This window comes from Rattus norvegicus, chromosome 1, assembly GCF_021556685.1.
Source record: "Rattus norvegicus strain SHRSP/BbbUtx chromosome 1, alternate assembly SHRSP_T2T, whole genome shotgun sequence".
NCBI lineage: Eukaryota > Metazoa > Chordata > Mammalia > Rodentia > Muridae > Rattus > Rattus norvegicus.
Window position 1 is genome coordinate 237,373,933 of NC_141534.1, and position 27,180 is coordinate 237,401,112.

General features: G+C 41.3%; 1 long non-coding RNA gene and 1 pseudogene across 1 annotated transcript in view; one reads left to right on the top strand and one right to left on the bottom strand.

The window, feature by feature from the left end:
- LOC120098083 (uncharacterized) overlaps positions 1-19,569 on the bottom strand; it is a 109,364-nt gene extending 89,795 nt beyond the window's left edge. The window contains exons 1-2 of the long non-coding RNA XR_015653142.1: positions 19,340-19,569; positions 17,927-18,050 (exon numbers count right to left, since the gene is read on the bottom strand). This is a non-coding gene — a long non-coding RNA (uncharacterized LOC120098083). The remainder of the gene's footprint in view (positions 1-17,926; positions 18,051-19,339) is intronic.
- On the top strand, positions 19,363-19,748 carry Rps17-ps1 (ribosomal protein S17, pseudogene 1; annotated as a pseudogene).
- Positions 19,749-27,180: the final 7,432 nt, after the last annotated feature.

Sequence of the window (27,180 nt, forward strand, 5' to 3'; positions counted from 1 at the left end):
ACTATGTTAGAACAAACCTAATTTTAATAAAAGGAAAAAGAAATGAAGATAGAGAAAGACACCATACATGTACACATACAGAATCTTTATTCCTATCTGGAAAAAAAATATGAACTGTCAAAGATACTAACTTTTTTTCTTAAGGTGTTTATTCACTGAACATGAGTAGAATACCACTCCATTCCAGCCACTCTGCTAAGTCCTGCCTTAGACAGCTCCAATAATTCGAAAAAAAGTGTGAGTCCACATTCCGACTGTGTATGCATGAGGGCTGCAACAGGCACCTGCATTTTCTTTGCCGTGTCTGCTCCCACACGACCCATTCCTCTGAGAGTCCCCTTTCTTTCCCTTGTGCTGACTTTGGCAGACGTGATTCTGAAGCAAAATGAAACACTCTAGCTTTTATTTATCATGTCCGGTGTATATCTAAGTAAAAGGGTAGCCAATTTAGTTACTTCTTTTGGGGGGAATTTGGAAATAGGTCTGAGAAACAGAGAAATGTGTTTCTCACAGCAATGTTTTAGCAAATTATTTCTATGACTTTTGCTAGAAATTTCCAAATTATTCATGTAAAGCTATTCAGAACCTTAATAACTGCTCTGCCTGTCATGGCGACTCCAGTTTCTTTCCTAAGATTGGGGATTTGTGCTGTAGGTTTGTCACGAAACAGTTTTATCAACTCGGCAATCCTGCCGACCAACAAGACTTGGTTTCCTTAGGTCTTTTCCTGTTTGACTTTACTCCATTAAAATGCACTCTTATCTTTATGATTCCCTTCTTTGTGGGGGGGTATGGTTGATTTCTAGTTCTTTCTCATGGGTTTTAGGACGATTGTTTTGGTCATTAATTTTTAACCCATCTTTACTCTAACATTGTATATTGTATATTGTAAGTATGATGAAATTGCATCCTATATAGTTTTAAAGCTCTTGTTGTTGTTGGTGGCATTTTGGCCAACACATCTGAATTTATTTGGTTGCGTGGACTGAACCAGGATCAGCAGTCTACCACCTGCGCTTTAACTTCAGCACTGAACCTATTTTATAATAATTAATGTAAAATTCATCCTAGTTTCCACTATCATTTCTACTTTGACTCTCGAACTATTGAAAAAGGTGTTTCTTAATTCTCCCATATCATCCCATAATTTCTTAATTCTTGACACTTCCTAGGTGTTCAACTGTCCCACTATAGACTTTCTGTTTTATTGTACTGCGGTCAGAGAAAAGGGTTTTGAGACCCACCTTCTAGTTCATTAACTCTTTCTATACTGATTTCCACGGTAGTCATACCGGAATCCGTTCCCACCAACAGTGAGTCGGGACTCTACATCCTCACCAGCACTCACTATGGTTTCTTCATTTGATGGTTGCCATTTTGAGTGGAGTGAGACAAAATGTTAAAGCACTTTTGACTAGCATGTCCCTGGTGCTGGAATGTAGAATATTCCTTCAAGTATTTCTTGGCCATCTGCCTTTCTACTTTTCAAAATTGCCCAATTCGTTGGTCCATTTATTGATTTGGAAGTTTTGAGGTTTGGATTTTTAATTTGTAAATTTTTATATATTGTAGATATTAGTCTCTTGTCTTAGCTCTAATGGACAAAGATTTCTCTCCCATTTGTAGCCTACTCTGCACTTTACTAATAGCTTCCCTTGCTGTATGGAAGCCTTTTGATTTCTTGTGGTCCCATTTGTCAAATTTTGAAGTTACTTCCTATGTGATTGGAGTCTTTTCCCAGAAAAGTCCTTGCCTGTGGCCATATCTTGAAACGTTTTCTGTTTGTAACAAAATATCATATGTTTAATTTTACCAATGAAGACTTGGGAGCCAGATGCTGCTAGCTCGGAGAGGCAGAGAAAGCATCCAGTTAACCTTCTCACCACCAACATCCCAGAAAAGGAACTCAAATCCCTCTGACTGAACGTTCCTACTTTCGACTTCCTGTGCATTTCTTTCTCTGTCCTCCTGTCTCCCTCTTACTCTTTTTTTCCCGTGTGTTCATTGCCTCTAAACTGGTTGTTCGTTCCACCTCTTGGCCTATGGGTGACTATTTAATCCTGTTTACATAAACAGAAAGCTCTTGGATTAAAGGTTTGTACTGGGGCTGAGTCACACAACTACTTACAGGTTTTCCAGTAAAGAGCACCATTTCCTTGGACCAGCCCAGGGCAATGAAGCTGCCTTGGTCCTGACACCTCATTCAGCTGAAGACTTCTGAGACAAACACACTGAGATCCACAGACGAGAGCTAAGACCCACAGAGGAGAAACTTGGAACCTTCCAGTTACAGATGAACATTTTTTACCAAAGTCAAATGGCTACCAAACTTGGGGAAATTTACATGATAGTAAGGAAAACATGATGTCTATACAGATTCATCAAATGTTGTTTAAAACCGATGTTAAGGGGCTGGGGATTTAGGTCAGTGGTAGCGCGCTTACCTAGGAAGTGCAAGGCCCTGGGTTCGGTCCCCAGCTCCGAAAAAAAAAACAAAAAAACAAAAACAAAAAAAAAAAAAAAAGAAAGAAAAAACCGATGTTAATACCCTCACAAACTGTACAATCCACTGAGCAATTAATTGGTTCAACAATCCCTTGCTTCCTGGTCCCCACCCCTGGTTACCCCTCTGACTTGCGTTGCTCTAGCCTGTGTTGTGTTTTATTTTAATACTTCCACCTCACCCCAAATTTTTACTATAAATGACACAGTCACTCCTGTGATTCCTCTCTTAAGGGAGAGTTGTGGGATGGTAAAACCATGCCAGGAAGTTTGGTAAGGTAGAGCGGGTTGAGACCCAGAGGCTCCGTGGGCACACACCTGAGACTTAGGTGACTCCTCGAACTCCATTCTTAGGTCTTCTCCAACTCCCAGCAGCGCCTGGATGTCCAAGAGTCTGAGAACCCCACAGCCCCGGCCTTGTCCCAGGCTCAGGGACCTCCGAGCCTGCTCTGGCTTTCCCCCATCTCAGACTGTGCTTTCCCCGCCACCGTGGAGCAGCATCTCTCAGTCTGTGGGACAGGCACACTCAAACTTCCTGCGGTCCACATCCCCAAGAGGCCACACCCAGCCGCAGAGTGTACTCGGACCAACAATTTTCCTCTAGAGCTGGGAAATTGTCTGCTCCTTTTCATTGACTAATTGTACGAGACTTGATCCCGCTTCTTCTACTCCATGACGTCTTAGGTTTGATTCTTTAAACTTATCCCAAAGCTTTTGAAAGTTCAGGTTATATTCATTAATAGTTTTTCCTTATTTGTGACTAACCGTATTATTTCCCTAGCTTTGTCCTACTTCCCTAAAATGAGTCCTTCTGCTTAGTTTTCTCTGTTTATAGTGCTCTCATTGTTTCTCCATTTGTATCATTCTGCTTGGCTCTTTTTAGGCATCTCGGTTTTCCTGGATAAATTTTCATTCTTTTTTTTGTTGTTGTTGTTGTTGTTTTGTTTTGTTTTGTTCTGTTGTTTTGTTTTGTTTTGTTTGTTTTTTAAATTTTTCTCTCCCTCATCTACTTTAATAACTTTCTTTTATAGGTCCTGAATTAATTTTTTTCACTTCATTCATCTGCTTATTTGAGATTTCTTTTTTCTTTTTTTTTTTTTTTTCGGAGCTGGGGACCGAACCCAGGGCCTTGTGCTTGCTAGGCAAGTGCTCTACTGCGAGATTTCTTTATGATTATTGTTTGTTTTTAAAGAGGATAAGCATTTATAATCTTCTCCTGGCATGTCATTAGTTAAGATTTCTGATATTGAAAAGTTAGTGAATTTTTGTCTCATGTTTTCTCATGTATTTTTATGGGGGTAAGGGCTGCCTGTGTTGGGATAGATTTACCTGCCGGTTTTATTTTATTTTTGTCTCCTTTCTTCACATCTCTGTTTGTTTGCTTTTACGTAAGTCCTGGTGAACCCCCTCCCTGTGGTGTCATTCCCAGGCAGGAAGCTGACTGCACTAGGAACGGGTGGCTTGACAGCAGTCTGTGGTGACTGCAGAGAAGACACCTCTGCACATCATCTGTGTCACCTTTGAGGCTCACAGACTGTGACACTGGGGTCGTTAGTAGGGAAACTGAAATCTTTAGTATTTAGAGCTAAGGTTGTCAAACACTTAAATAGTCCAGTGAGAGGTTGGAATATGGACGGGGGAAAGGTAGTAAAGCAAGGAAAAGAAGTCTTAGGATTAAAGGGATGAGACGTACTAAGAATCAACTGTAACTAGGGTTAGAGAAAGAAGGGACAACTTTAAAACCCAGTGAAATACCTGGGAAAACAAGAGCCATTCAATTCCAGTCCAAAAGTGTCAAGTGCCAGAAAAGTGCAAAATTCAAAGCAAAATGTTGAATTAAAAAAACAAGCAATACAACCTAATATGTGACTGTCTTCTTGCCTTTGGTGGACACCATGCCAGGAAGTGCTGCACACTTCCTGTGGTTTCCTGGAGTATGGGAGTGGAAGGATAAGGAAGGCCACTTAGGACGTCTCAGCCTCAGAGTCCCATGCCACACTTCTGCTGCAGTTTGCCTCCCTCTCGGAGCCTTTGCTGCTTCTGTCAAGATCCAGCTCCAAGGTCTGCCTCATCCAAGTTCCCACTACAGTGCAGCCTGCATGGGCATCTACAGGGATGGCGGAAGGGTGCCCACACCGTGTCTCTCAGCTTCAGACTCCTGCACCACTCATCTGGGGCTGTGCCCACTGTGCTTCTGTACCCTCTCTGGGCATTCAGAATCCAGTCTTCACGCTGGATGTTCAGACTGTCTCTCTCCAACACTCTGGTTGATGGCTCCCTGCTCCCTACCAGTACCCTTGAGCGCACTTTCCCAGCAAAATGCAGCTCCCTGAGAACAACTTGGTGCAACTTGGGTTGGGAGTAAGCAGCTGACCTCTCTAAGGGGATAATTCCAGCTAATCTTATTTCTGGTTGTTTTTTTTTTTTGTAATTTATTTTTTCTCTGATGATGGTTTTCAATCTTGACTTTTTTCTATCTGATCTTACAGATATCACTTCTACTCTGCCCGAATTCCACTTCATCTGTTCGAGTCTTTTGAATGTCTGCTTTGTGACTCATTACAGTTTTTGTTCCCTATCAGTATTTTTAAATCTATCTCTTATGATTTCAGCAGAATAAGCATGGTTATTTATTTTGGTGTCTTAAGTATTTTGTTGTCTGTTACTTTTACTCTTCTTGATCGCAAAGCAGGATTTCTTTGATGTTTGAATTTTACGTCTGTTGACTATTTTCCATGGAAAGATTATTTTTAGGAATTCTTTGAGGAGTGTGATAGAGAAGTATTCTCTGGAGAGCATTTTTTTCTTCCTTTGCCATGAACCTGTGAGTATGACCAGTTTTTGATTCTTTGATTTTAGAAGCATGGGATAATAATAATAATATTATATAACATTATACTATTTTATATTTCTTGGTGATTTAATCTGTACTACCAAACACAATGAGGTGTCTGCTTGGCTGATGTGAAAGCAAAGTCACTGGGGAGTGGTCTGCTTTTAGGAAAGATTATCTAGTTGTGGGATGGTGGACCGTGCCAGGGGACTTGGTAAGGTTGAGCAGATTCAGGGTCCCCAGCACCCAGGCAACCACCTGAAATGGTAGGTGGCTCCCTGCTCCCCACCAGATTTCTGGCCTGGAACTTACGCCACCCTTCCCACATAGAAAACGTGACCTGTGGATCAGAACAGAGGTTTCCATGCTAATGAGGTATCTAGATGAGCCAATAAGCTTCCCTTCTGCGATATCCCTCCCTGAAAAAGGTATTTAATTTCTGGTCCACCCTGAGGAGGTGGTATACATCCATTTCCCCATTTTCCACAATGAACAATTAGTGAACTGATTTGGAACCAAGGACTGTCTCTTTCATCAAGAACCTCTGTGGAGAGCATGGGGAAGGCTCCAGCAGAACCCTCTCCACCCTCTTACCCCCCGCCCCCCAGTTGCTAAGCTAAGGACTTTCACTGGAGTTCTCCTCCTCTCTCTAGCCCTGGGGTCAGGCCTCCTCCATTTTCGGCTCTTCTGTGACTTCCAGCGGTTGTCTGGATATTCAGGAGTGTGAGAGCCCCCAGCTCCAGACTCATCCTTAGCCCATGGACCCACTCCATTCCCAACTTCCCATGACCCAGTGGCATCTGGATATCTAGGAGTTTGTGAACCCCTCTGTCCCAGGCTCCTCATCTCAGACCCATGGACCCCCAACTCTTTTGTTCCTGACTCCATGTGTTTTCCAGTGGTGAGTGGATACCCAGGAGCTTGGGAACCCCAGCTTTGGTCTCCCACTTCTTAGACTTTGTTTTCCTAGCCTCTGAGCAGTGTCTTGGAGCTTTGCTCAACCCCAGCACCCAATGGCGCAGGGTAAATACAGTCTAGAATCTCTGTGTTCTGCCTGGCCAAGAGGCCCTTCCCGCCAAACACAAATCCACATGTAGTAGGCTTCTACATTGGGGAAATTTAATCTTTATCCCTGTTCATTATGTAGAGGATTCTATGAATGCTTAGCCTACCTGCTTTAGAAAGACATAAGAAATTTGGTAGAACGGGAGTTCTCTGGTTCATGTTTCAAATAGCAACTATCCATGGACAAAGGTGCATTCATTAATATCCCTGAATTCAAGAGACAGGCTAAAACATTTCCACTGAACCATAAACCCAAGACATGCAAAGAAAGCAAGAATGGCTTAGGTTTTTACTATGTCCCTATCCTTGAAGATCAGTATGGTCCCATCCACACAGGAGTTCTCTCAGCACACAATGTATACAGTAAACAATAATAATTAAGGCAAGTATTCAGCTTCTCTGCCACCTAGGAGCTTATCACAGAAGGCCTCCTCTGTTGTTATCGCTTAATAAATACTGAGAACACCATCAGACTCTGACTACTTGAACTTTGTGAGTAAGTGGTGCTCTGGTTTGGGAAAACTTTATACACAGTACTGAGGCTCTGGCCAGCTGAGGATACTGGCTACTACTTAGTCACTGGAGAGAAAAGGGTCAGATGTTCCTTCTGCAGATATCCTTACCACTTGCTTGTCTCCTGTGGTGGTTAAATAGGGATGGCCTCCATAGACTCATAAATGCTTGGTCCAAAGGGAGTGACGCTATTAAGAGGTGTGGCCTTGTTGGAGTAGGAATGACTGTGTTGGAGTAGGTGTGGTCCTGTTAAGGAAGTGCGTCACTGTCGGGGCGACTTTGAGGTCTCTTATGCTCAAGCTATCATCAGTGTGGCACACAGTCCCCTTCTGCTACCTGAGGCTCAAGATGTAGAACTCCCAGCTCCTCCTCCAGCACCAAGTCTGCCTGCATGCCGCCATGCTTTTGGTCATGGTGGCAATGGACTAAAACTCTGCAAGTATAAGGCAGCCTCAATTAAAAATTCCCTTTCTAAGAGTTCCCATGGTCTTGGTGTCTCTTCACAGCAATAGAAATCCAAACGAAGACACCCTCTGATCAAAAGAAAAGCTATACAGAACACTAGGGCTGGGCTTGGCACCTTCCAAGAAGCTTGAAGCTGACAGTTTTAAATGGCTTTTCCTTGGAAGACTTAAACGTCTGTTCACATCCAACAACAAATCAAAGAAGCAAAACTCACACCTAGCTTGGTGAACCAAATCAGTTCATTGGAATGCCTTATGAGAGTCCACAGTGACTCTAAGGCAATGTGTCATTGAAAAGTCCCATCCCAGTGTGGGTGACAACTCATGAAAACTCTTATCTCTGGAAGGTGTCTTTTCCAAAAATTATTCATTGCTTATATAGCTTTGGGGAAAGGCCTTATGGGAATTTTTGAGCTGCCTGAATCCTGTAAGTTTCCTGAGTTTTATGAAATTACAGCTGGGAAAGGCAACCTATAATGCTACCTACCTAGATGTGATTACTATGCCCAGTTAATAGCTTCATCTGGCCACACAATCCAACCAGCGACCTCAATCTCACTGGGTCATGGGGCACAGCCAGTAGTAACTCCACTTAGCCTCAATACATAGGCAGCAGCGAGCTTAGAGATTCCGACAGCAAGTTCTAACTGTCGGGGTTTCTAGCAGCTAGAAACCCATTCAGAGTTTGGGGCTAAACAATGAAGCTCTGTCCCCACCAAAGAATGCTTAAAAGAACTAGAAGAGGCAAATCCATCAACCATGCGAACATCAGCAAAGGACACAGGGGTTACAAAGAACCAGGGAAACGTGACACCTCAAGAAAAAAATTGATAGTGCCCCCCCCCAAAAAAAAGCCCTGTGAAATAGTTGACAAAAGTCTTAGGAGAATCTTTTCAAAGGAGATTGAGGAGTCAGAAGAAAATAAACAAAAAACTAACAGGGCCAAAAGAATAATTTTTCCTACCACATAGTGAACACCGGCAGTGATGGTGTGTGTCTATGCGTGTATTCTCTAATTCTGCGAGTGTGATGAGAAACTGTTAGCACAGACGCAGTGTCTGAACAATACTCACTTTGTTCTGTGGTGGTTCATGAGCAAGTTGAAGATAGGAAAAATACAGTTCTGGTGAGTGGAAAGTTTTCCAATGTGTCTGTAATGATCAGAGTTTGGCTACGAGAAGTTGTTTTGTCAGAGAGCTAGTTGTTAGTGTTTTTATTGATATAATATGGAATGAAATAGCTAATTGGAAGTTGATGATGAGGTGGTAAGCTGGCTGAAGCTCCTAATCAATGCACAGTCACACACTTACCAGCCGTTTAATATCACTAATGCGTTTCATTGAAGCCCAAGGATATCAAGTCAAACAAGATAGAGGTTCCTTTCTTGTGGAGCAACATGGGAGAAACATCACATGCATATTGTAAGTAAGGAAATAGAAAACCTTAGTTATTGTGGTAAATACTTTGAAGAAAGAATGCTGGTAAATTCTTAGGGTCTACAAATCTGAGAATCAAACCTGGGTCCCCTGTAAGAGCAACACGTTTTTGAATCCACTACAATATCTCTTCGGCACCCCTAACCACTAGATTTTAAGGATGTAAAAAGGAAAAGAAAAAAGAATGTAAAAATAACTCACTGTTTATAGTAGTGAAAATAAACTATTTCTGCTATTATGATTTCAGTAAGATAATAAGTTTAGCTTATTCTCAGTAGATTTTGTCCCTTAAAAGGTCAAAATTGTACAGGTTCCCATACTTTCCTTGTACCATGCTATTTAAAGGAAAATGTGAGTCAGAAAAGGGTTGGAACAAGCTATATGATCAGGATTTGATATAACACCTAGGAAATGTTTGATAAATGATATGTGTTTCCTTCATATGAAAAACAAGCAAACAAAAACAAAACCAGAGCTAGTGAAGTAAGGTAACGGGTTTTGCTACCAAGTTTAAGAAACCCAGTTCAATCCCTAGAGCCCACAAAACAGGAGAAAGCAGACTTTCTGCAGGCTGATGCTGGCCTCCCTTCATGAGTTGTGGCTTGTGTTCCCCTCAAAATAAATAAAATAAATATAATAAAAGAATAAACTAACAAAACTTAGGGAAAATTTCGTCAACAAACTTTGAAGTTTGACAAATGAAATACAAACTAAAAGAACTGAACAGAATTATAAAAATTATTTTTTTAAATATAGTAACCAAACTGACAATGCCAACAGGAAGCGTCAGCAGTAGGTGGATGAAGCAGAAGAATTGATGAGCTCAGAAAGAACATTGGCCAAAAGTGCTCTGTGAAATATGATTTTACTCTAGAGCGAAGCTGGGCTGAAACTCACCATGTAGCCCAAGATTCCAGATGGTTGGGGGTTTCCAATTGAACTCAATTGCAAAGTGCAGAGAGCCAAGACATATTATAAGCAACTTATTAAAACTCAAAGACAAAGAAAGAATTCTGGAAGCAGAAGGAAATAAGATACAACATTTTAGTGGGTTCACTCAACAGGTAACAGTGTTTGCTGCCCAACCTCACGACATGGGTTTGATGCTTCAAACCCACGTGGTAAAAGAAAAGATTCTGACAAGTTGTCCTCTGACCCTCCCCTCCCCATGCACATGCACACAAAATAAACAAAAATGTAATGCAATTTTTTTTAATAAAGAAAGTTCACATTTAAAGTTGTCTCCAAATGGCCATCTGTGGATTTCTCTACTCAAACTAGGAATGAATGAAGTAACATGTTTAAAATGCTGAAGAAAAACTAACACTTAATATCTTGCTTGGTGGAGTCCTACATGCAGTAGAAGAAAAAAGTCGCCTAGACGGATCACATCTATCAATCACCACCAGGCCTTTCTTATATGAAATTAAACACTAAACATATGAGTACATAAAACTCAGCAGTGCAATATCAGACATTCAGAACACCTCAAGTGTGTTGTGTAAAGTATTTTATCTCTACAATAAATTGTTTTAACTGGGAGGGCCCAAAGACAAATTTTAAAGAAAAATAAACTGTTAGGTTAAACAAACTTTCCCAATATATAAAATAGGTCACTTTAATCTAGAAAGTGGAAGAAATGGAAGTGTAGGAGTTCTACATAATTACAATTAAATTACTGCCAATTTGAACTAGCCTATCATATATATATATATATATGTATATATATATATATATATATATATATATATATATATATATATATATATACTATTTCTGTAAGTGTGTTGGCTACTTTTATGCCAACTGATCTCTAAGCTAGAGTCATCAGAGAGGAGAGAACCTCAATTGAGAAAATGCCTCCATAACTCTGGGCAGTAGCCAAGCCTGTAGAGACTTTGTTTTGTTTTTTAAGGCAGGGTTTATGTAACCTGGTTAAATAACTAGGGTATGTGTAACCCTGGCTGGTCTGGAACTCATTCAATTGGTCTTGAACTCAGAGATCAACTGATGCCTCTGCCTCCCAAGTGCTGAGATTAAAGGTGTGTACCACCACTACCCAGCTGGCATTTTCTTCATTAGTGATTGATGGGTGAGGACCCAGCCCATGTGGGTAGTACATTCCCCAGGGCTGGTGGTTCTGGCTTCTATAAGAAAGCAGACTGAGCAAGCCATGTGAGTAAGTCAGTAAGCACCACCCCTCCATGGCCTCTGCCAGCTTCTGCCACCATGTTCCTGACTTGTTTGGGTTCCTGTCCTGACTTCTTTCAATGATAGACTGTGATATGGAAGCATAAGCCAAATAAACCCTTTCCTTCCCAACTTGCTTTTGCTCATGGTGTTTCATCATAGCAATAGAAACGCTAAGACTATAGTGAGAATTTTGGTTTCTTTAAAAGCACAGAAATGTTTTTAGGAATATGTTTTTGTTTTGATCCCAGGTATGGGATATGGGGCTGCTTTACATTGTCCACAGCAACTGATTGTTGTGCTGGTCTTGTGCTGTAGCAGGGACATGATTTCTTTTTAGCTGCAGACAATTTCTGCAAGTGATTGGTATTTGGAATTCCAGAGACTCTTGAACAGGTACATAAGTACTACCCCCCACCCCACCCCTGGTCCGGCCTATGCTGTTCCTCCTCCTCCTGCTGCTGTTGGTTGGTTTTGTTGTGGTTTGTCAAATGGTAATGCATAAAGAAAGGAGAAGAAAAAAAATTAGGTATCCTGACAACCAAGATCAAACTTGCCCCAATCAGCAGAAAGTAGTCTAATGATATCTGCTCCCACCTCCAAGTCTTTCCCCTCTATTTTTTTCCTCCTACCTAGAATTAGGGGATTGAAAGGGAGGAAGAAGAGGGGTGGTAAAGGGTGGACAAAAAGGAACCCACAAAAGAGTAAAAAATCAAGTTACAGAGACAGTAAACCTCATAGCAACTGGAAAGTAAGAACCTGTCATCCCTCTATTCAGTAGCAGGGGAAAGAATTCAAAGTGTGGTACCAGAGTCAACCCTCAGATCACAAAGGCAGCATGAGGAAGGGGCAAGAGTCTAGAGAACAACCAGAAAATAAGATACGAAGCAATAGCAGCTACTCCTTACCTCCGAAGGATCACCTGGGTGCAGATGAATTAATTCCAGCTAAAAGGCAAAGAGTGAATGAAAGCGGTAAGGGATCAAGTGAAGTGCAACTATGCTGCCTGGGAAAGGCTCAATTCATTAGTGTAAGTAAGGACACATATCAACTCAAAGTGGGGATATAGAAAATGTTCTAGGCAAGTGAAAGAAATCAGGAACAGCTACACTCATATTGGACAAAATAGACTTTATATCAAAGGCAATAAAAAGAGGTAAAGAGGCCATTATGTAATGATAGAGAACGCTCAACAAGAAAACAGTCATAAAAACATGCACACCCAATATCGCAGCACCTGAATAGAGAAAGCTATCACTAAATGATTTGAAGAGAGAGACAGACTATCAGTGCAACAACAGCAGGGCATTCAATAACCCACTTTTGATAATGGGCAGATCATCTAGACAGATCAATAAAGGAACACTGGACTTGAGGGTCACTGGTTTCATAAGTGCCCTTGAGTCAGAATCAGTCCCTGGCTTTAGCTCCTACTTTCCCTTGGGTTTAGTGCCCATAGCTTTTCCTCTCATCTTAAAGACAATTTTCTAGTTTAATTATTTGTTTTGTAAAGTCTCAGCATTTGAAGTGCAAATTCAAATGCCAGTTGCATTATAAGAAGACATCTCACTTTCTCCCCAGAACTGCCGAGTAGCTGTTTTCCTTAACAGGGATGTTGTTTGCTTTCGACTCTTGGGATCGCACTTATTCCCTAACCATAGTCAGATGTTACTTCGTTTACTATTTGTTATTTACTGGGTGTAAGCAATATTGATATGTAATATCTTAAGGTTAATTATTGTGTGTTATCTCTGGCTGATTAAAGATATTTTATCACTGAAAATTATTTCAGGACAGATTTTATCTGTAAGTTTTAATGTGTCCTACTTAAATTATATTTATAATCACTTAAAATATCTTCTGAAGTCTACTGATTATACCTTTCTTTAGCATATCAAACATTTAGAACATTACTGTTTACTTATAAAATATTGGCAGACATCCATTTTGTCTTTTGCCATTGATTTCAATATTACTTGCACTGCATAGGACAATATATTATTTAAATGTTAAGATGTATCACAATTTGCTTCATGGACAGAGGTGAAGCTACATTTGACATGTAGTCCATGCATGTTGGAAAACAACTATTGCACAGTTGCCGGGCCAGTGTTTTATGTGTGAAATGTGTAAGCTTTATTCGTCATGCTTTCCCCATTCTAGTCAATTCTTTATTTTCATTCTATCATTTATTTAGAAATATTTCTGGAAATCCCTACTGACGCTCAGCAGTTCCTACCGTTTGTCATCCACACCAGTGTGTCATTGCTTATTTGTTTGTTTGTTTGTTTGTTTGTCTGACTGAATTGGACCTAGTGACTTGCATCTAAGAAATGAAAAAGAGCAAAAGTGGTGAACCATTCCTAAGATTAATCTATAAAAATCTTCCCACCTACTTTGGTCTTTTATCTCTCATTCTGGCAAATGTCGGCAGCCACGTGCGGAGTGGCAGTATGGAGGGGTGCCTGTGGCAGGGAACCAAAAGGGAGGTTTTGGTCAGCAAGAAAGGGAGTAAGACATTAAGGGTAGGACTCAGGGGACTGAATTCTGGACCAACAATATTGAAAGCAGCTTTCTAAAAAGTGAATCTTGAGAGATCTTAGATCAGTAGACATGGTCTACTCCAAGGCTTTATGAACAAGACTCAAGTTCACTATGAGCTGAAATGTATGTAAATTTGCTTTTACTGTTTAAGCAACTAAACTTAGGGGCAATTTACAGTGTAGCGATAATTATTACCAGAGAGATTAGAATATGGAGTTTTCTGTTTCTTTTGAAACATATTTTTATTAATTCCTTGATAGCTTTATACACAAATGGCTTTTCTGTTAGAATTTTTAAAACTTAATTTTAATAAAATACACACAAAATATGACCTTTTCTATCTCAATTATTTTTTAAGTGTTCAGCAATACGTGTACCCTCATTGCTATGCCACCAAGCCCTAGAACGCTTTCATCTTGCAAAACTGAACTTGCTATTAAATAATTCTTCAGTATTCTCTCCTCCATGACTCGAGTAACCTCTATTTCACCTTCTATTTCTGTGAACTCAGCCTAGAATTTTACAAATGGAATGACACCAGGTTTGTCTTTTCTTTCTGGCTTACTCTAATTAGCAGATCATCTTAGGATGCGTGTCTGCTGCAGAACTCTCCTCCTAAAACCTGGATAAAGATTGTCTTCTATGTATTACTTCTGTGAGGACCTGCCTCCCTGTTTTCCTTAGTGGCTACATAACTGTACATTCCTATGAGAAGCTCATTATGCGCTTCATGAGAACCTCATGAAAGGTTTTTGTTGTTGTTGCTGCTGCTGCTCTTGTCTTGCTTGTTTTTGATTTTGGTAGCCCTGGTGATTGACCCCTTGGTCTTGTGCATGCTAACAAGTTCCCTACCATTGAGTTTCTTCTCCATAACCAAGAGTTCAATTTCATAGCACGTTCGTTACATTCTCAAGGTTCTAGGCTTGATAGTTAGGCTTTGGTTCTTATTTTTATTTACTTCTAGCTGAGTCTTGTTATAAAGTCCAGGCTCTCCTCCACCTCTGAGCTCTGGAACTATAGGCATGCATCATTGCCCCTAGTTAGCTTGCTTTTATGTTAGCCATATTAATGTCTATGGTATGCGTTCTGGAAATTTTTGGCTTCACATAGAGTTTAGTGTTAATTGTTAATAAGCCATACATTTAATTCTATTAAAAGAAAGCCACTGTTAAAAATGTCAAATGATCGTGCATCATTTTCAGTCACCATGCAAGGCACAAAGTCAAGGCACAAAAATCATCAGCTTTCATATGCACCAGTAACAAACTGGCAGAAACTGGGTCTAGGAGAAATATCCCACTCACAGTGGCGCCAAGGGGGAAATGCCTGTGAGTAAACCTAGGCAAGAAAGCAAATGAAACCTTCCACAGCACGGCATCTTTCCCCATCTGTGCCTGCTGACTTTCATAGGTGGCTCAAGGGCAGAAACCATGTCTTATTTCCTTCCCCTCTGCGCCTTTCTATGAAGTTCTTTTCGCTTTTTATTTCTCTAACCGCTCAGTGAATTACAGGGGGGAAAAAAAAGGTGAGCCCAGAGAACTATTCATTCAAAAGAGATTATGCATGTGAGGTTGTCCCTGAGCGAGATAAAATGAATGAGAATAAACTGGTGTGCCAGCTGTTTGTTTATTCCCAGGAAAAGAAGGAGAGTGATTCTGGGGATGGGGCGGAGGAGAAACAAAGCACAGTTCTTCCATTTTAATATCACGAGACTGCAGAGTCATTTCGGTATAGGGCTCATGGAGCTGTGACTTCCCAAAAGCTGAGCAGGTACCACCTCAGGGAAAACCAGGCAGCCAGATAATCTTGAAGAGACTTTGAAAAGCCCTCTGCTGTGGCCTGTCTTCTAGGAATGAGGCTAAATGTGGACCACATCCCACTAGTGGTAATTAAAGCAATAAGAGATAGGGAAATCTCCCCTCAGTCCTCCCAGTGGGATGCACACTGTCACCTGACCCACTTCTACTTGGCTCCAGTCACCTCCCAGGAGTAGGCAAAGGCCCTAGTGAAGCACAAGAAACTGCTTTGTAAATATAGAACAGGCACGTGTCGCTTTCTCTTACTTGATGGCCTTGATGCTGGTTGGGGATTGGCGGATGAAAAACTGAGAACAAAATTGCCCATATTCACTATAGAAGCCTAAGCCTGAACGTGTGTGTGTGTGTGTGTGTGTGTGTGTGTGTGTGTGTGTGTGTCTGTGTGTGTGTGTGTCTGTGTGTGTGTGTGTATAATATGAGACTTACAGACAGATAGATGACAGATATGACAGGCTGAGACCCAAACAAACTGTTTGGGGCACAGCTGATATTAGGCCAGCAGATGATAGAGTTAGACATATGTCAGAAGGTGGGACTTCCCCTCTAGACTGAAAGGAAGTGACTGGGAAAGTGCTGGTTCGGTTCACTGGGCTACTTAGTAGTTGAGAAGCAGGTAACACAGCAGAAGATGACTCTGAGTCACTGTATGGGCACAGAGGCTGGCAGGTTTCCCTGGACTCTAATTCTGGGCTGATTCTTAATGGCAGAAGAAGAGAAACATAACTAAGGATGCTGAAGAGAGAGCTGGTGACCACCAGAGGTGGAGTCAGGAAGAGATCACAGAGGACACAGCACACCCCTCTCTGCCCTGAGCTTGCCTCAGCCTCACCGTCTATCCTCCCTCTCTGTTTCTTCACCAAGACCATCCCGGTCCCTCACTGTGCCCATGTCTAGGTGATGAACAGCACGGGGTCTTCATCTTTTCAGGGATGGCAGAAAAAGCCACCACAAACTAGGTCACCATCACTCTCTGTGATAAGAGCTGTCATGGTGTGTATAGGGTCTTTTGGAATGTGGTGGAAGGAGCTGCTGATTTTGTATGGATGTAGTTAGAGAGGAGCTGGTGTTTAGGGAAGACTTTATATAGAGATCCTTTTACATAACCCGGCTCTCTGGTGTGTCCTCTTGGGTCTCTTTAACTTGAGTCCCTGTTAGCTCAAACTCACTACTTAAAAGGCCTAACGGCAGCTGTGCCCCAAACAGTTTGGTTGTCCCAGCTTTGCTCTTTCTCCTCTGAACAGAAGATCCCAGCTGTTTTTATTGTCCAGAATCTTATGTATTAAAAGAGCAACTCAAGCCCTGGGTTCGGTCCCCAGCTCCGAAAAAAAGAAAAGAAAAGGAAAAAAAAAAAAAAAGCAACTCAAATGCTGCCTCCTCCATGAAGCCTTCTCTGACAACTCCAAGTCTAATTTCTGCGTTCATTGTCTAGAATTCCACTTTAACATTCAATAACTTGTGTGTGACATCTCATGCCCACATGAACCCCCCCTCATTTTACATTTATTCCAAACACAGAGTCTGAAGATACTTGTGCACAGTATTTTTAGTACAGCTATATTTGACTATGACCCATTGCATGAAGTCATATGTGGAATTTGGTGTGTGGTGTAGGCAATCAAAAAGCTAGTGAGATGCCTCAGTGAGGGAAGGTAATTGCTGCCAAGGATGACAAGCTGAGTTTGCTTGCTAGGATCCACATAGTGGAAGGAGAGAACTGGCATTCACAAAGTGTCTGTGGACTTCCACATGCAGACCATGGCACATGTACACACCCCTTCCCCACACACAATAAAACAAATGAAAACGTGTTTGGAAACTGCAAACGCATTGGGAGAGAAATCATGGAAGCAGTACCTTTCATGATAGCCTCAAAAATACCTTGAGCTAACTAAAAATAAGCAAATGAAAGACTTGAATAATAAAAACTTTAAGAAATGTGAAGAAAGAAATCAAAGAGGACAGCAGGTGATGGAAAGATCTCCTCCACAGGTGGTAGGATTAATATTTTGAAAATCTCCATCCTTCCAAAATCAATCTACAGATTCAGTACAATCTCCATCAAAAAATCTGATACAATTCTTCTCGACAACTAAAGAAATAACCTTCAAGTTCATATAGAAACAGACAAACAAAAACCCACAAGTTAGCTAAAACATTCCTGAATAATAAAAGAACTGTGGGAGCTATTAATATCTTATATTTCAAGCTATATTACAAAGTTACAGCAATAAAAATAGCACAGTATTGGCATAAACCAAATCTATCTATCAATGAAATAGAATTGAAAACCCAGACATAGTTTCACACATCTATGGACATCTGATTTTTTGAAAAAGCAGCATAAAACACACACTGGAAAAATTGTGTGTGGGGAACACACCCTGTTCACACTACTGAGCAGCATCTTTCAGCAAATGATGCTGGTCAAACTGGACAGTTGCATGTAGACAACCGAAAATAAACCCATATATATCATCAGACACAGAACTCAACTCCAAATGGATCAACCTAAGACCCTATTTGCTAAACCCAATAGAAAAGAGGAAACAATCTTGAACTTACTGATACAAGAAAGGATGTTCTGAACAGGTCACCGATGACACAGTCACCACACCCAGCAATTAGCAGATGGGACCTCATTTGCTTTGTATGGTAAAGACCACCATCACTGGGGCAAAGCAGCAGGCTACAGGATGGGAAAAGATCATTACCAATTACACATCTGATAGAGCATTAGTATCTAAAACTATAATATAAAGAACCTTTAAAAAATGAAGGGAGAACATCAAGAAAGCGATTAACCCAATTAAAAAAATGGATATGGGACTAAACAGAGAGTTCTAAAAAGATGCATTGCAAATGATGATGAAGAAACGCTTTTAAAACTATTCAGCATCCTTAGCCACCAGAGAAATGCAAATTAAAACCATTCTGAGATTTCATCTTACTCAAGTCAGAAGAGCCAAGATCAATAAAATAAGTGATCTCATGGGCTGGTTAGGGTGTGAGGAAAGGGAAACACTTCCCCATTGCTACTGGGACTGAAAACTTGAACAGCCGTCATGGAACTCCATGCAGAGGTTCCTCAGAAAGCTGAAAAGTGATCTACCATAAGCTCCAGCAGTGTCACCCTTGGACATACACCCAAAGGACGTTACTTCCAACTACACAGAGATACCTGGTCATCCATGTTCATTACTGCTCTATTAATAATAGTTAGAAAATGAAAATAGCATAGGTATCCATCAACCAATGAATGGATAACGGGAATGTGGGACATGTGTTCAATGGGATAGTATTTCACTGTTAAGAAAAGTTAAATTAATAAATTTGCAGAGTAACTGGGTGATGCTAAAAACGATTATCCTGAATGCGGTAACCCAGACCCCAAAAGATGAATATTGTATTTTTTAATATGTGGATGTTATTAATCTTTAGACATGTATGTCTCAATCAGAATAACCACAGAGGTTAGGTAGCCAGTAAGGGACTAGGGAGGAGGTGATCGTCCAAGGAAAGAGAAATGGAGTCTAGTGTTATAAAGAGACAAAGGGGGGAACTGGGAGAATTAAATTGGGTGTGGTATGGTTGGGCAGGGGAAAGGAGGGAGTTAGGGGAAGGACAAGGCCCTTTAAGGAAGCATATGCAGACCTACCACTGTAGGAGATTCCTAAAATATATAAATACATGAAAGGGATTTAAATGGAGTCACTGTATAATGGGACAGGCAATGTCCCAGCTAAACATCTTATGCTACAAACACAAATGGACTCCATGTTTTTGTGTCATTTTGTTTTCTTGTTGTTCAGTTTGTCTTAATTTCTTCCTTTTGAGAGAGAAAGAGAAAGCATGAAGTTGAGATGGGGATAGGGAGTTGGGGAGGATCTGAGAAAAGCCAGAGAGGAAAGAAGATGATTCAAATACATTGTATGCAGATTTTTAATAAAAAAATTAATTTTAAATTAATATATTTACCTCTTTTAACAAGACCGGCCAACATGGACTGTGTTCCCACCAAGACTGTGAAGAAGGTGACCAAGTCATCATTGAGAAGTAGCACACGCGCCTGGGTGATGACTTCCACACCAACAAGTGTGTGTGCAAGGAGATTGCCATCATCCCCAGCAAGAAACGTCAAAGCAAGATAGCCAGCTATGTCATGCATCTGATGGAGTGGGTTCAGAGAGGCCCTGTGAGAGGTATCTCTATCCAGGTGAAGGAAGAAGAAAGAGAAAGGAGAGATAATTATTTTCCTGAGGTCTCAACCCTCGATCAGGAGGAGATCATTGAGGTAGAGCCTGACACCAAGGAAATGCTGACGCTTCTGGACTTTGGCAGTCTCTCTAACCTCCAGCTCACTCAGCCTATGGTTGGGATAAATTAAAAAAAAAAAACATGTGGAGCTGTTTAATTTGGTATGTCATATGTTCAATAAGCCTAGAAACAAAACCAAAAATTAATATATTTACCTTTTAAAATGTATTTGGAATTTTTTAAAAAATTATTTATTTTATGAACATGAGTACACTGTAGTTGTCTTCAGACACACCACAAGAGGGCATGGGATACCACTACAGATAGTTGTGAGCCACCATGTGGTTGCTGGGACTTAATCTCAAGACCTCTGGAGGAGTAGTCAGGGCTCTTAACCACTGAGACATCTCTTCAGCACTGTGTTTGGATTTTTTAATACCCCCAATATGTGTGCCAAATTTGTTCTACTGTAAGTATGTCTTAATATTGATTAATACATTTTTCTCTAAAAACTAAAATGAAAGGTATTAGATTGCAGAAGTCATTTTCTAATGTTCTATATTATTTCTAGTAGATTACTAACATGGTACCTAATAAGCTTCAACTGAATGAATGAATGAATGAATGAATTAATAAGTGAGTGAATGAATGAATGAGTGGATGAATGAATACATTCTACTTTTTAGGAAAAATTTAAGCACTCCCTTCTCTCCCCTAACCCACATACCTAGTCTTAGCATGGAGGTCTTTCCCTTCCTGTGGCTACAATTCTCAATGACATTATTGTTTCCTGAAGGCCATTATATTTATCTGCCCAACAAATACCTACCTACCTTAGACTTTGGTCCCTGGGTAGAGGGGTAAAGCTAATTCTATCAGCTGGTGAGTAGTAATGGCCTGCAGTAGGGATTCTTGAGTATTGGGGCCTTTGCAAAGGCCACCACCAGCAAAGTAACAATTCACATGAGGAAAGACAGAAATCTGGTTCAAAACTGCTAAGTGGCCAGTGTTGGTACAAACTTCTAGAGTCTAATTGACCCTGGGCTCTCTATTTAGGCATATTTAATACAGCACGATTTGGCAAAAAGTTTCCTAGCGTAACATGTTCACATGGTGGGAAGATTAGAAGGTTCCTGGTGGCCCCTTAATAAAAACCTTTATTTACCTCACTCTTGGAGGCTCTATACCATGACCTAATACTTATTTACTTCTTAAAGAGCCCCCCTCCTCCTCATTCCATCACACCAGGCACCACGATTTGGACAAGTGAATTTTGGGGGACAAAGCTTCAGCCCATTATACAACCCTACCCAGATGGGAATTTCTATTCCTAGCTTTGGCTTTAGAGAACCCAATTCTTATGTCTAGCCACCCAGATTATATCCAAGAAGGCCCACTCTCTTCTACTATCACAAGAAGATATTATAGGATACACTTACTTGTGGTCTGGGGCCTTCTATACCTTTCTTTAAAAAAAAAAAAGACTCATATGATGTCTGCTCACATTTTCATTTTGCCAAGCTAAAGACTTTGAACTTCAGCCTCAAAACTTTGGAGGATAGCTAAATATTTTTAACAATGAAATAACACAATCAGGTGTGGATTTTTTTTAAGGTATCCTGAAGCAGAGTGGGTGGTGAATCTCCGGGGCAAAAGGCTTTTTTATTGTCTATTGTATCAAGTAATTCGAATGAGAAAATGTAGCACCCTGAACTAGGGAAGCATAATTGATCATGGGATATAGAAAAGGGGCAAAGATTATTAAGGAGTTTACATGTGCTAGCTGCAGAAACAGGTGGAGGGAGGTAGCAGGTAAATGCTAATCATTGGCTCTCTCCCACAGGATCCCACAGGAGTCCTAGGAAGGATTCTTCTGGAAACTGAATGTCATTGGCTTTGCTTCAAATGCAAGCAAGATGTATTGCTGTTACCGATGCCGCTTGTAAACTGTTGCTCCTTGTGACAGTCCTGTCTTGAGGAATGGTTGTTGGCAACATCAGCTGAACAATCCTGGAAGTAGACCTCACTTTGCCCTAGCCAATGGTGACTAACAGGAATGGCAGACTGCAATAACTCATCTTTCACTGAGACCTGACAGAATCCAACAGGACTAACCCAGGGAGGCATCTTTTTTATACTACAGAAGCCTCCTTGTGCTTTCTGTGCTTCTCTGAAGATCAATCATTTGCACCAAGCTCCCTTACTGCATCTGCTTGGAATAATTATGCCAGGAATAGTTTGTCAGCCCCATCAGCACCTACCACTCATTGAAGAGCTGGAAATTCGGACACTTCTGTCTTTACTTCATTTTGCTCACACCAGATCTCATTATTGAATCCAGTGAGTTGGTTGAGAGTTTAACATTAACTTTAATGCCAATTCTTTGCCCTGTTAATAGCCAAGCCGATAAAGTCACCTGCTATCTCTGTTAAGCTAATGAGGCAGGAGAAAAGGATGAGGGATTGGCAGGTGAGTCTGGTTCTTCACACACCCGCCCTGAGTCTCTGGTCTCCCGGACAGCTTGTCCTTTATCTGTAAATGGTGATGTTTGACTTTTTAAAGTTGTTGTTCCTGCCATGCATTAGCAGCTGCCCTCCCAATGCATGGGTCCCTCTGCTTTCTTTCTCAAAAAATGTGAAAGATCAAATTCAGCTAATGCTTCCTGGCAATCCCAGGCACCAAGCATAGCTTCTCCATTAATTTCTATTGCTGCCAATTCTATTACTTTTTTTTTCTTTTGAAAAATTCTAAGAATTAGAAGTATAATAATTTTGCAAGTGAAATTAGGGGTAGGAAGCAGGTAGTATCTGGGAAAGGAAGGCAGAAGTGGAGAGATGCGTTTAAGACATTGGGGGCCAGGGAGGAAGGTCCGTGTAAGGGGAGGTTCTGATACTAACATCCTATTTCCCAATTGGTTCTTGAGTTGTCAATAAAGGAGGCCGGGGGCCAATTGCTGGGCGGATGATACAGGCGGGAATTCCAGGTCCCAGTAGGAAAAGGCAGACACAAGGAAGGAGAGAGGGATTTTCTGCCATGCTTTGGAGGAAGAAGGATACAAAAACCATGTAAGGTCCCAGGGGGAGTTAGGGCCTGAGGCCTCCACTACTGGTGGGTGGCCAAGGATGTTTGGCAGGAGCAAGGAGGGACTAGTCACTTAATTTAGGGCTGGTGGAGAGATGGAGATAATAAATTGGTAAGGGCCCACTTTTCCAGGTGGAAGATAATAACGCCCAACAATGCTTTCTCTCCAGTTGCATGCAATGAACCCATGCAAATACTGCTACAACACTTCTAGAAGTACATTCTAGAAGCATTATTGCCCCTCATTTTAGCTGTCAAACCCATGGCTGAACTGAAGTCAAAGGACAGAGCAATGACAGGTAAACTAATACTTGCTTTTATGCAGATTTTCTAGAACACAGGACCTCTGTGGAGGTAGGGGAGAAGGCATTGTGCCTTCCAAACAGGAATGCAGCAGAGGGGAATAACTAGTGCAACTAGTTTGGAGTTGTTTCCTTGCTGTTTGACCAGCCCTACTTTCATGAGATAATCATGGGCTATAATGAATCAGTGTTCTGATATTTCCATGCCTAATCAATGCTGTCCACATGTGCCGGCATGAGCACACACACAGGCAGGAAGGCAGGGACACACAGGCGAGCATGCACATGCACACACAGCCACCCATAGTCAAGCCCTAAGGCCAGCCCACGAGTTTCCAGGAAGTATTATTCAATAGTGATTAAGAGACCAGTCTCTAAACCTTAAATGGTGATGCACGCTAGTAATTCCATTATCAGGAAACTGGCCCAGCCTGAGCTACACGGTGAGTTAGCTGGTCCCTGAGCTAAATAGTGAGACCCCATTTCAACAACAAAAACACATCAAGCAAACAAGAAATTTAGACACTAGTCCCTGGAGTAAAATAGTTTGGTGGAAATCATTCTTTTGAGTCTCCGTATTCTCAGAAGAGAAATAGCCACAAAGGACCCTCATGGTATCCAGCTTGGTGCATTTAGTACATGGTATCATTTTAGGAGATGTGCCTGCAAAGAGGAGCCTTTCTGTTGTTCACGTCTCAGTCCGGAAGTGCAGCACACTGTGTCCTGCTTCCTCTGTTTACTCCCGGGAAGTGCTCCCTAAACCCCTTTCCTTTGCTTTGAGTTGCTGGCAGTGGCACAATCCTCCTGGTTCTGGGTCAGTAGAGGCTTAGTTCTTTGCAAGCCTGAGAGGAAGATTCCCCAAGAGCATTGTGTCAGAGGCGCTAATGTATCTCTGCTTAACTGTGACTGTGTGCTCCCCTGATAATCAGGACAGAAACACCTTGCAAAACAATTAGCTTTTCACAGCCATTAGCAATTTGCAGTCATTAGCACCAAGGAAACATAGCAAATAACACTCAAGAAGGAAATAGCACTGTGAGTCACAACAGGGCTTCTGAGTAGCCCAGTGCCCAGCAAGTCTGTGGCTGAAAGGAGATTCCCTGTACCAGCCCACTCCAGCCAATGGCGCCCTTGCTTCCTCCTGTCCTATCTGTGTAAAGGGCTACAATTTGTTCCAGTGGCGTGTACATCTTTCAGAGGAAACGTTCAGAGGATGTAGTGCATAATAAAGCAATTCTGAATTCCCTCAAAGACCAGGAAATTCAAACAAGACCTGGAGGAGTGCTGTGAAAAATGGAAATTTAAGTTGAGTGGAGCTCCTGTGAGATGCAATGATTTAGCACCGAAGCTCGTCACAGCGGCATTGCTAAACACTAAAGCCATGTATATCTTTCCCAATAGAGGCTGGTAAAATAATTGTGCAGTCCCCATTCCATGAAATACAAGGACGCCTTAAAAACAGAATGGTAGGACTACATTGGAAAAGGTTATAAAACACTAACAAATTCTTTCCTCTTTCTTTTTTTCTTTTGTAAAAATGGATATGCACTAAACATCAATCATAACAATCTGAGTACTACGGACATGAATGCCTTTCAACTTTATTCTTGTACTTTTTAATTTTTATTTCTAATATATTTTATTTCTAATATGAATAATATTCTACATAATTATAAATTAATAATTATAAATTATCACAAATTATAACTTTTATGTAATTATAAAATAAGTATATATATATATATATATGAATGATACTACATGAATACTCATGACAGGGTAAGACAGTACAGAGTTTCATCCATCTTATATTCTTGCTGAGGCACTTCAAGTTTGATCTCCTTGATTCTATAGAATCATATTGGAAAATTATCCAGTTCTGTTCTAGGAATCTGAAGTCAAGATGTCCTACCTAACTTAGCTTCTGTTAAACTGCTTGCTTACACACACATGCGTACACCCTTCTACCTGCAGCTTCAGCATAAGACACCAGGCTTTTTTTTTTTTTGGTTCTTTTTTCGGAGCTGGGGACCGAACCCAGGGCCTTGCGCTTCCTAGGTAAGCGCTCTAACCACTGAGCTAAATCCCCAACCCCGACACCAGGCTTTTAACCTTGACAACCGCCTTGCTCTAAGTGCTCGGGCTACACTTAGATCCCACATACCAGAGCTCGTCCCAGCTGGCTGGAATAAAGACTTTCATTTGGCTTCAAACTGTCTTGAGTGGTCCTCTCTGGCTGGCTCATTCTTTTGAGTCTCCGTATTCTCAGAAGAGAAATAGCCACAAAGGACCCTCATGGTATGCAGCTTGGTGCATTTAGACATTAAGAAACCTATAGAGAAAGACATTTAACCTGTAGAGAAAGAAAAAGATCCAAAAGTGAGGTTCAAGGTAACCAACAATTTTAAGTGCTTTATTGAGGCACAACCAATGGACAGAAAAGGGCCAAGGTCACGGTCTAATAACTGCTCACCGCAAACCAAGATGCAGGCTGAGTCCTACGTACCACGTGGGCATGCTTGTGGGTTCACAAACATGAGACGGTGTGCACAGTGACCACAGGAGGTCAGTCCGGAGGCAGTCAGTGATGCAAGCTGATTAAACCGGAAGCGTGTGTTGGAAGTCCTTGAGGAAAGGTGATTAGATTCCACCTTCGAGGTGTACAAACTGAGCCACAGGTGCTAATCTCCAGTTGAATCTCACTTCTGTAAGCGGGGGAGCTTGGATTTATTCCTACCCAGTTAGGATGCTACCGCATCCTTGTCTGTCAGAGAGGCAAAAGATACAGCTGGAGCCGCAGCAGAAGCAATGCGTGTAAGGATCTAAGTGTATACAGAAGATGTACAGGACTCAGGAGGAGGAGCCACACTTTCTGAAAGAAGCACAGGAAACCAGTTCCCAGCAATGCCCGCTTTAGGCAAACAAGACATAAAACCAAGGGTGTGAAGTTCACAGTCTTTGGGCGCTTGCGTTCCACGGGAACTGGGCTGTAGCCTTGAGGATGATTTTCCAAAGGAGTTAAGTACAGGAGTCACAGTTAGAAGGAAGTTGAATGAGGCCCAATTTGTATTTGATTTGTATTTCCTTGTTTGTAGTAAAGCTTGGCTCTACTTAGTGTCCTCCAACCTAGAAAAATAAAATGCCCCTAAGTCTTCACCATTTTTTAAACTTGATTTTGCCTTGAAGTGGCTGTCCTGGGTCAAACCACAGTCCGGGAAGCAGGTGCTCCTGGAGCCTGTCGGGGGGATTTTGAGGACCAAGGGCAGTAATAGCAGAAAGTAGCCTCGCCAAACAAACTTAGGCAAGGAAGGTCAAGTAGGGGAAGTTCTCACGGATACCATTTCATCAAGGATGGATGTTTAAGAATTTTAGTTTTCCTAATTAACACAGAGGTAGCGTCACACTCTGCTAATGATGGTACAAGGCTTGAAGTGTGTAGGTGTCTTCGTGTGTGCTATTCATCCTCTGTTGTACTGTGAGTATTCAAGGACAGAGGCTTCATGGCTGCTCCTCTCTCTTCCCTACTGCACAGGGAAGTGCCTGGTAGATGAAATGTATACCTGCTAAGTGCGTGTCCTTAAACTTTAAATATTCTGCCATTGTATGCATGATTTGAATCTGTATATGGATGGCAGTATCTATTTGGATGATGATATTTCTGGGCATTCTAAGTGGTTATTAGACCAGTCGTTATTTATTTACTGGCAGATGACATTGTATTTTTATTACATAATGTCACACCCCATAGTGTTTTTCAAGTCATCCTTTTGTCATAGACAGAACCAAACTGGTAGTAATGCATCTAAAAGTCATACAGACAATGGATCTGGATCTTCATATTTCAGCAACTTTGGAAGTTTTCATTTCTGAACAAGTCTTTCATTTATTTCTGAAAGACTTTCTAAGTGCCGAGATTACCTTAGTGCCAGGAATACAAAAATCATTCAAATACAATGTGGAGGTGCAACAACAATAAATTAAAGCACAAATTGAATTGTGCCTATCGCACATGATGTCTATGATGGCAATAATACAAAAGACACAGTGGTTGATGGAAGGACACGTTTAGTTGACTCACAAACCAGGCAAAGTCCAGAAGCAGATTTTCCCATATTGCTTTGCAATTTAAGACTACTTACTGACTCTGCCCTCTGTGACTCTTTACTGTTGTGACCTTGG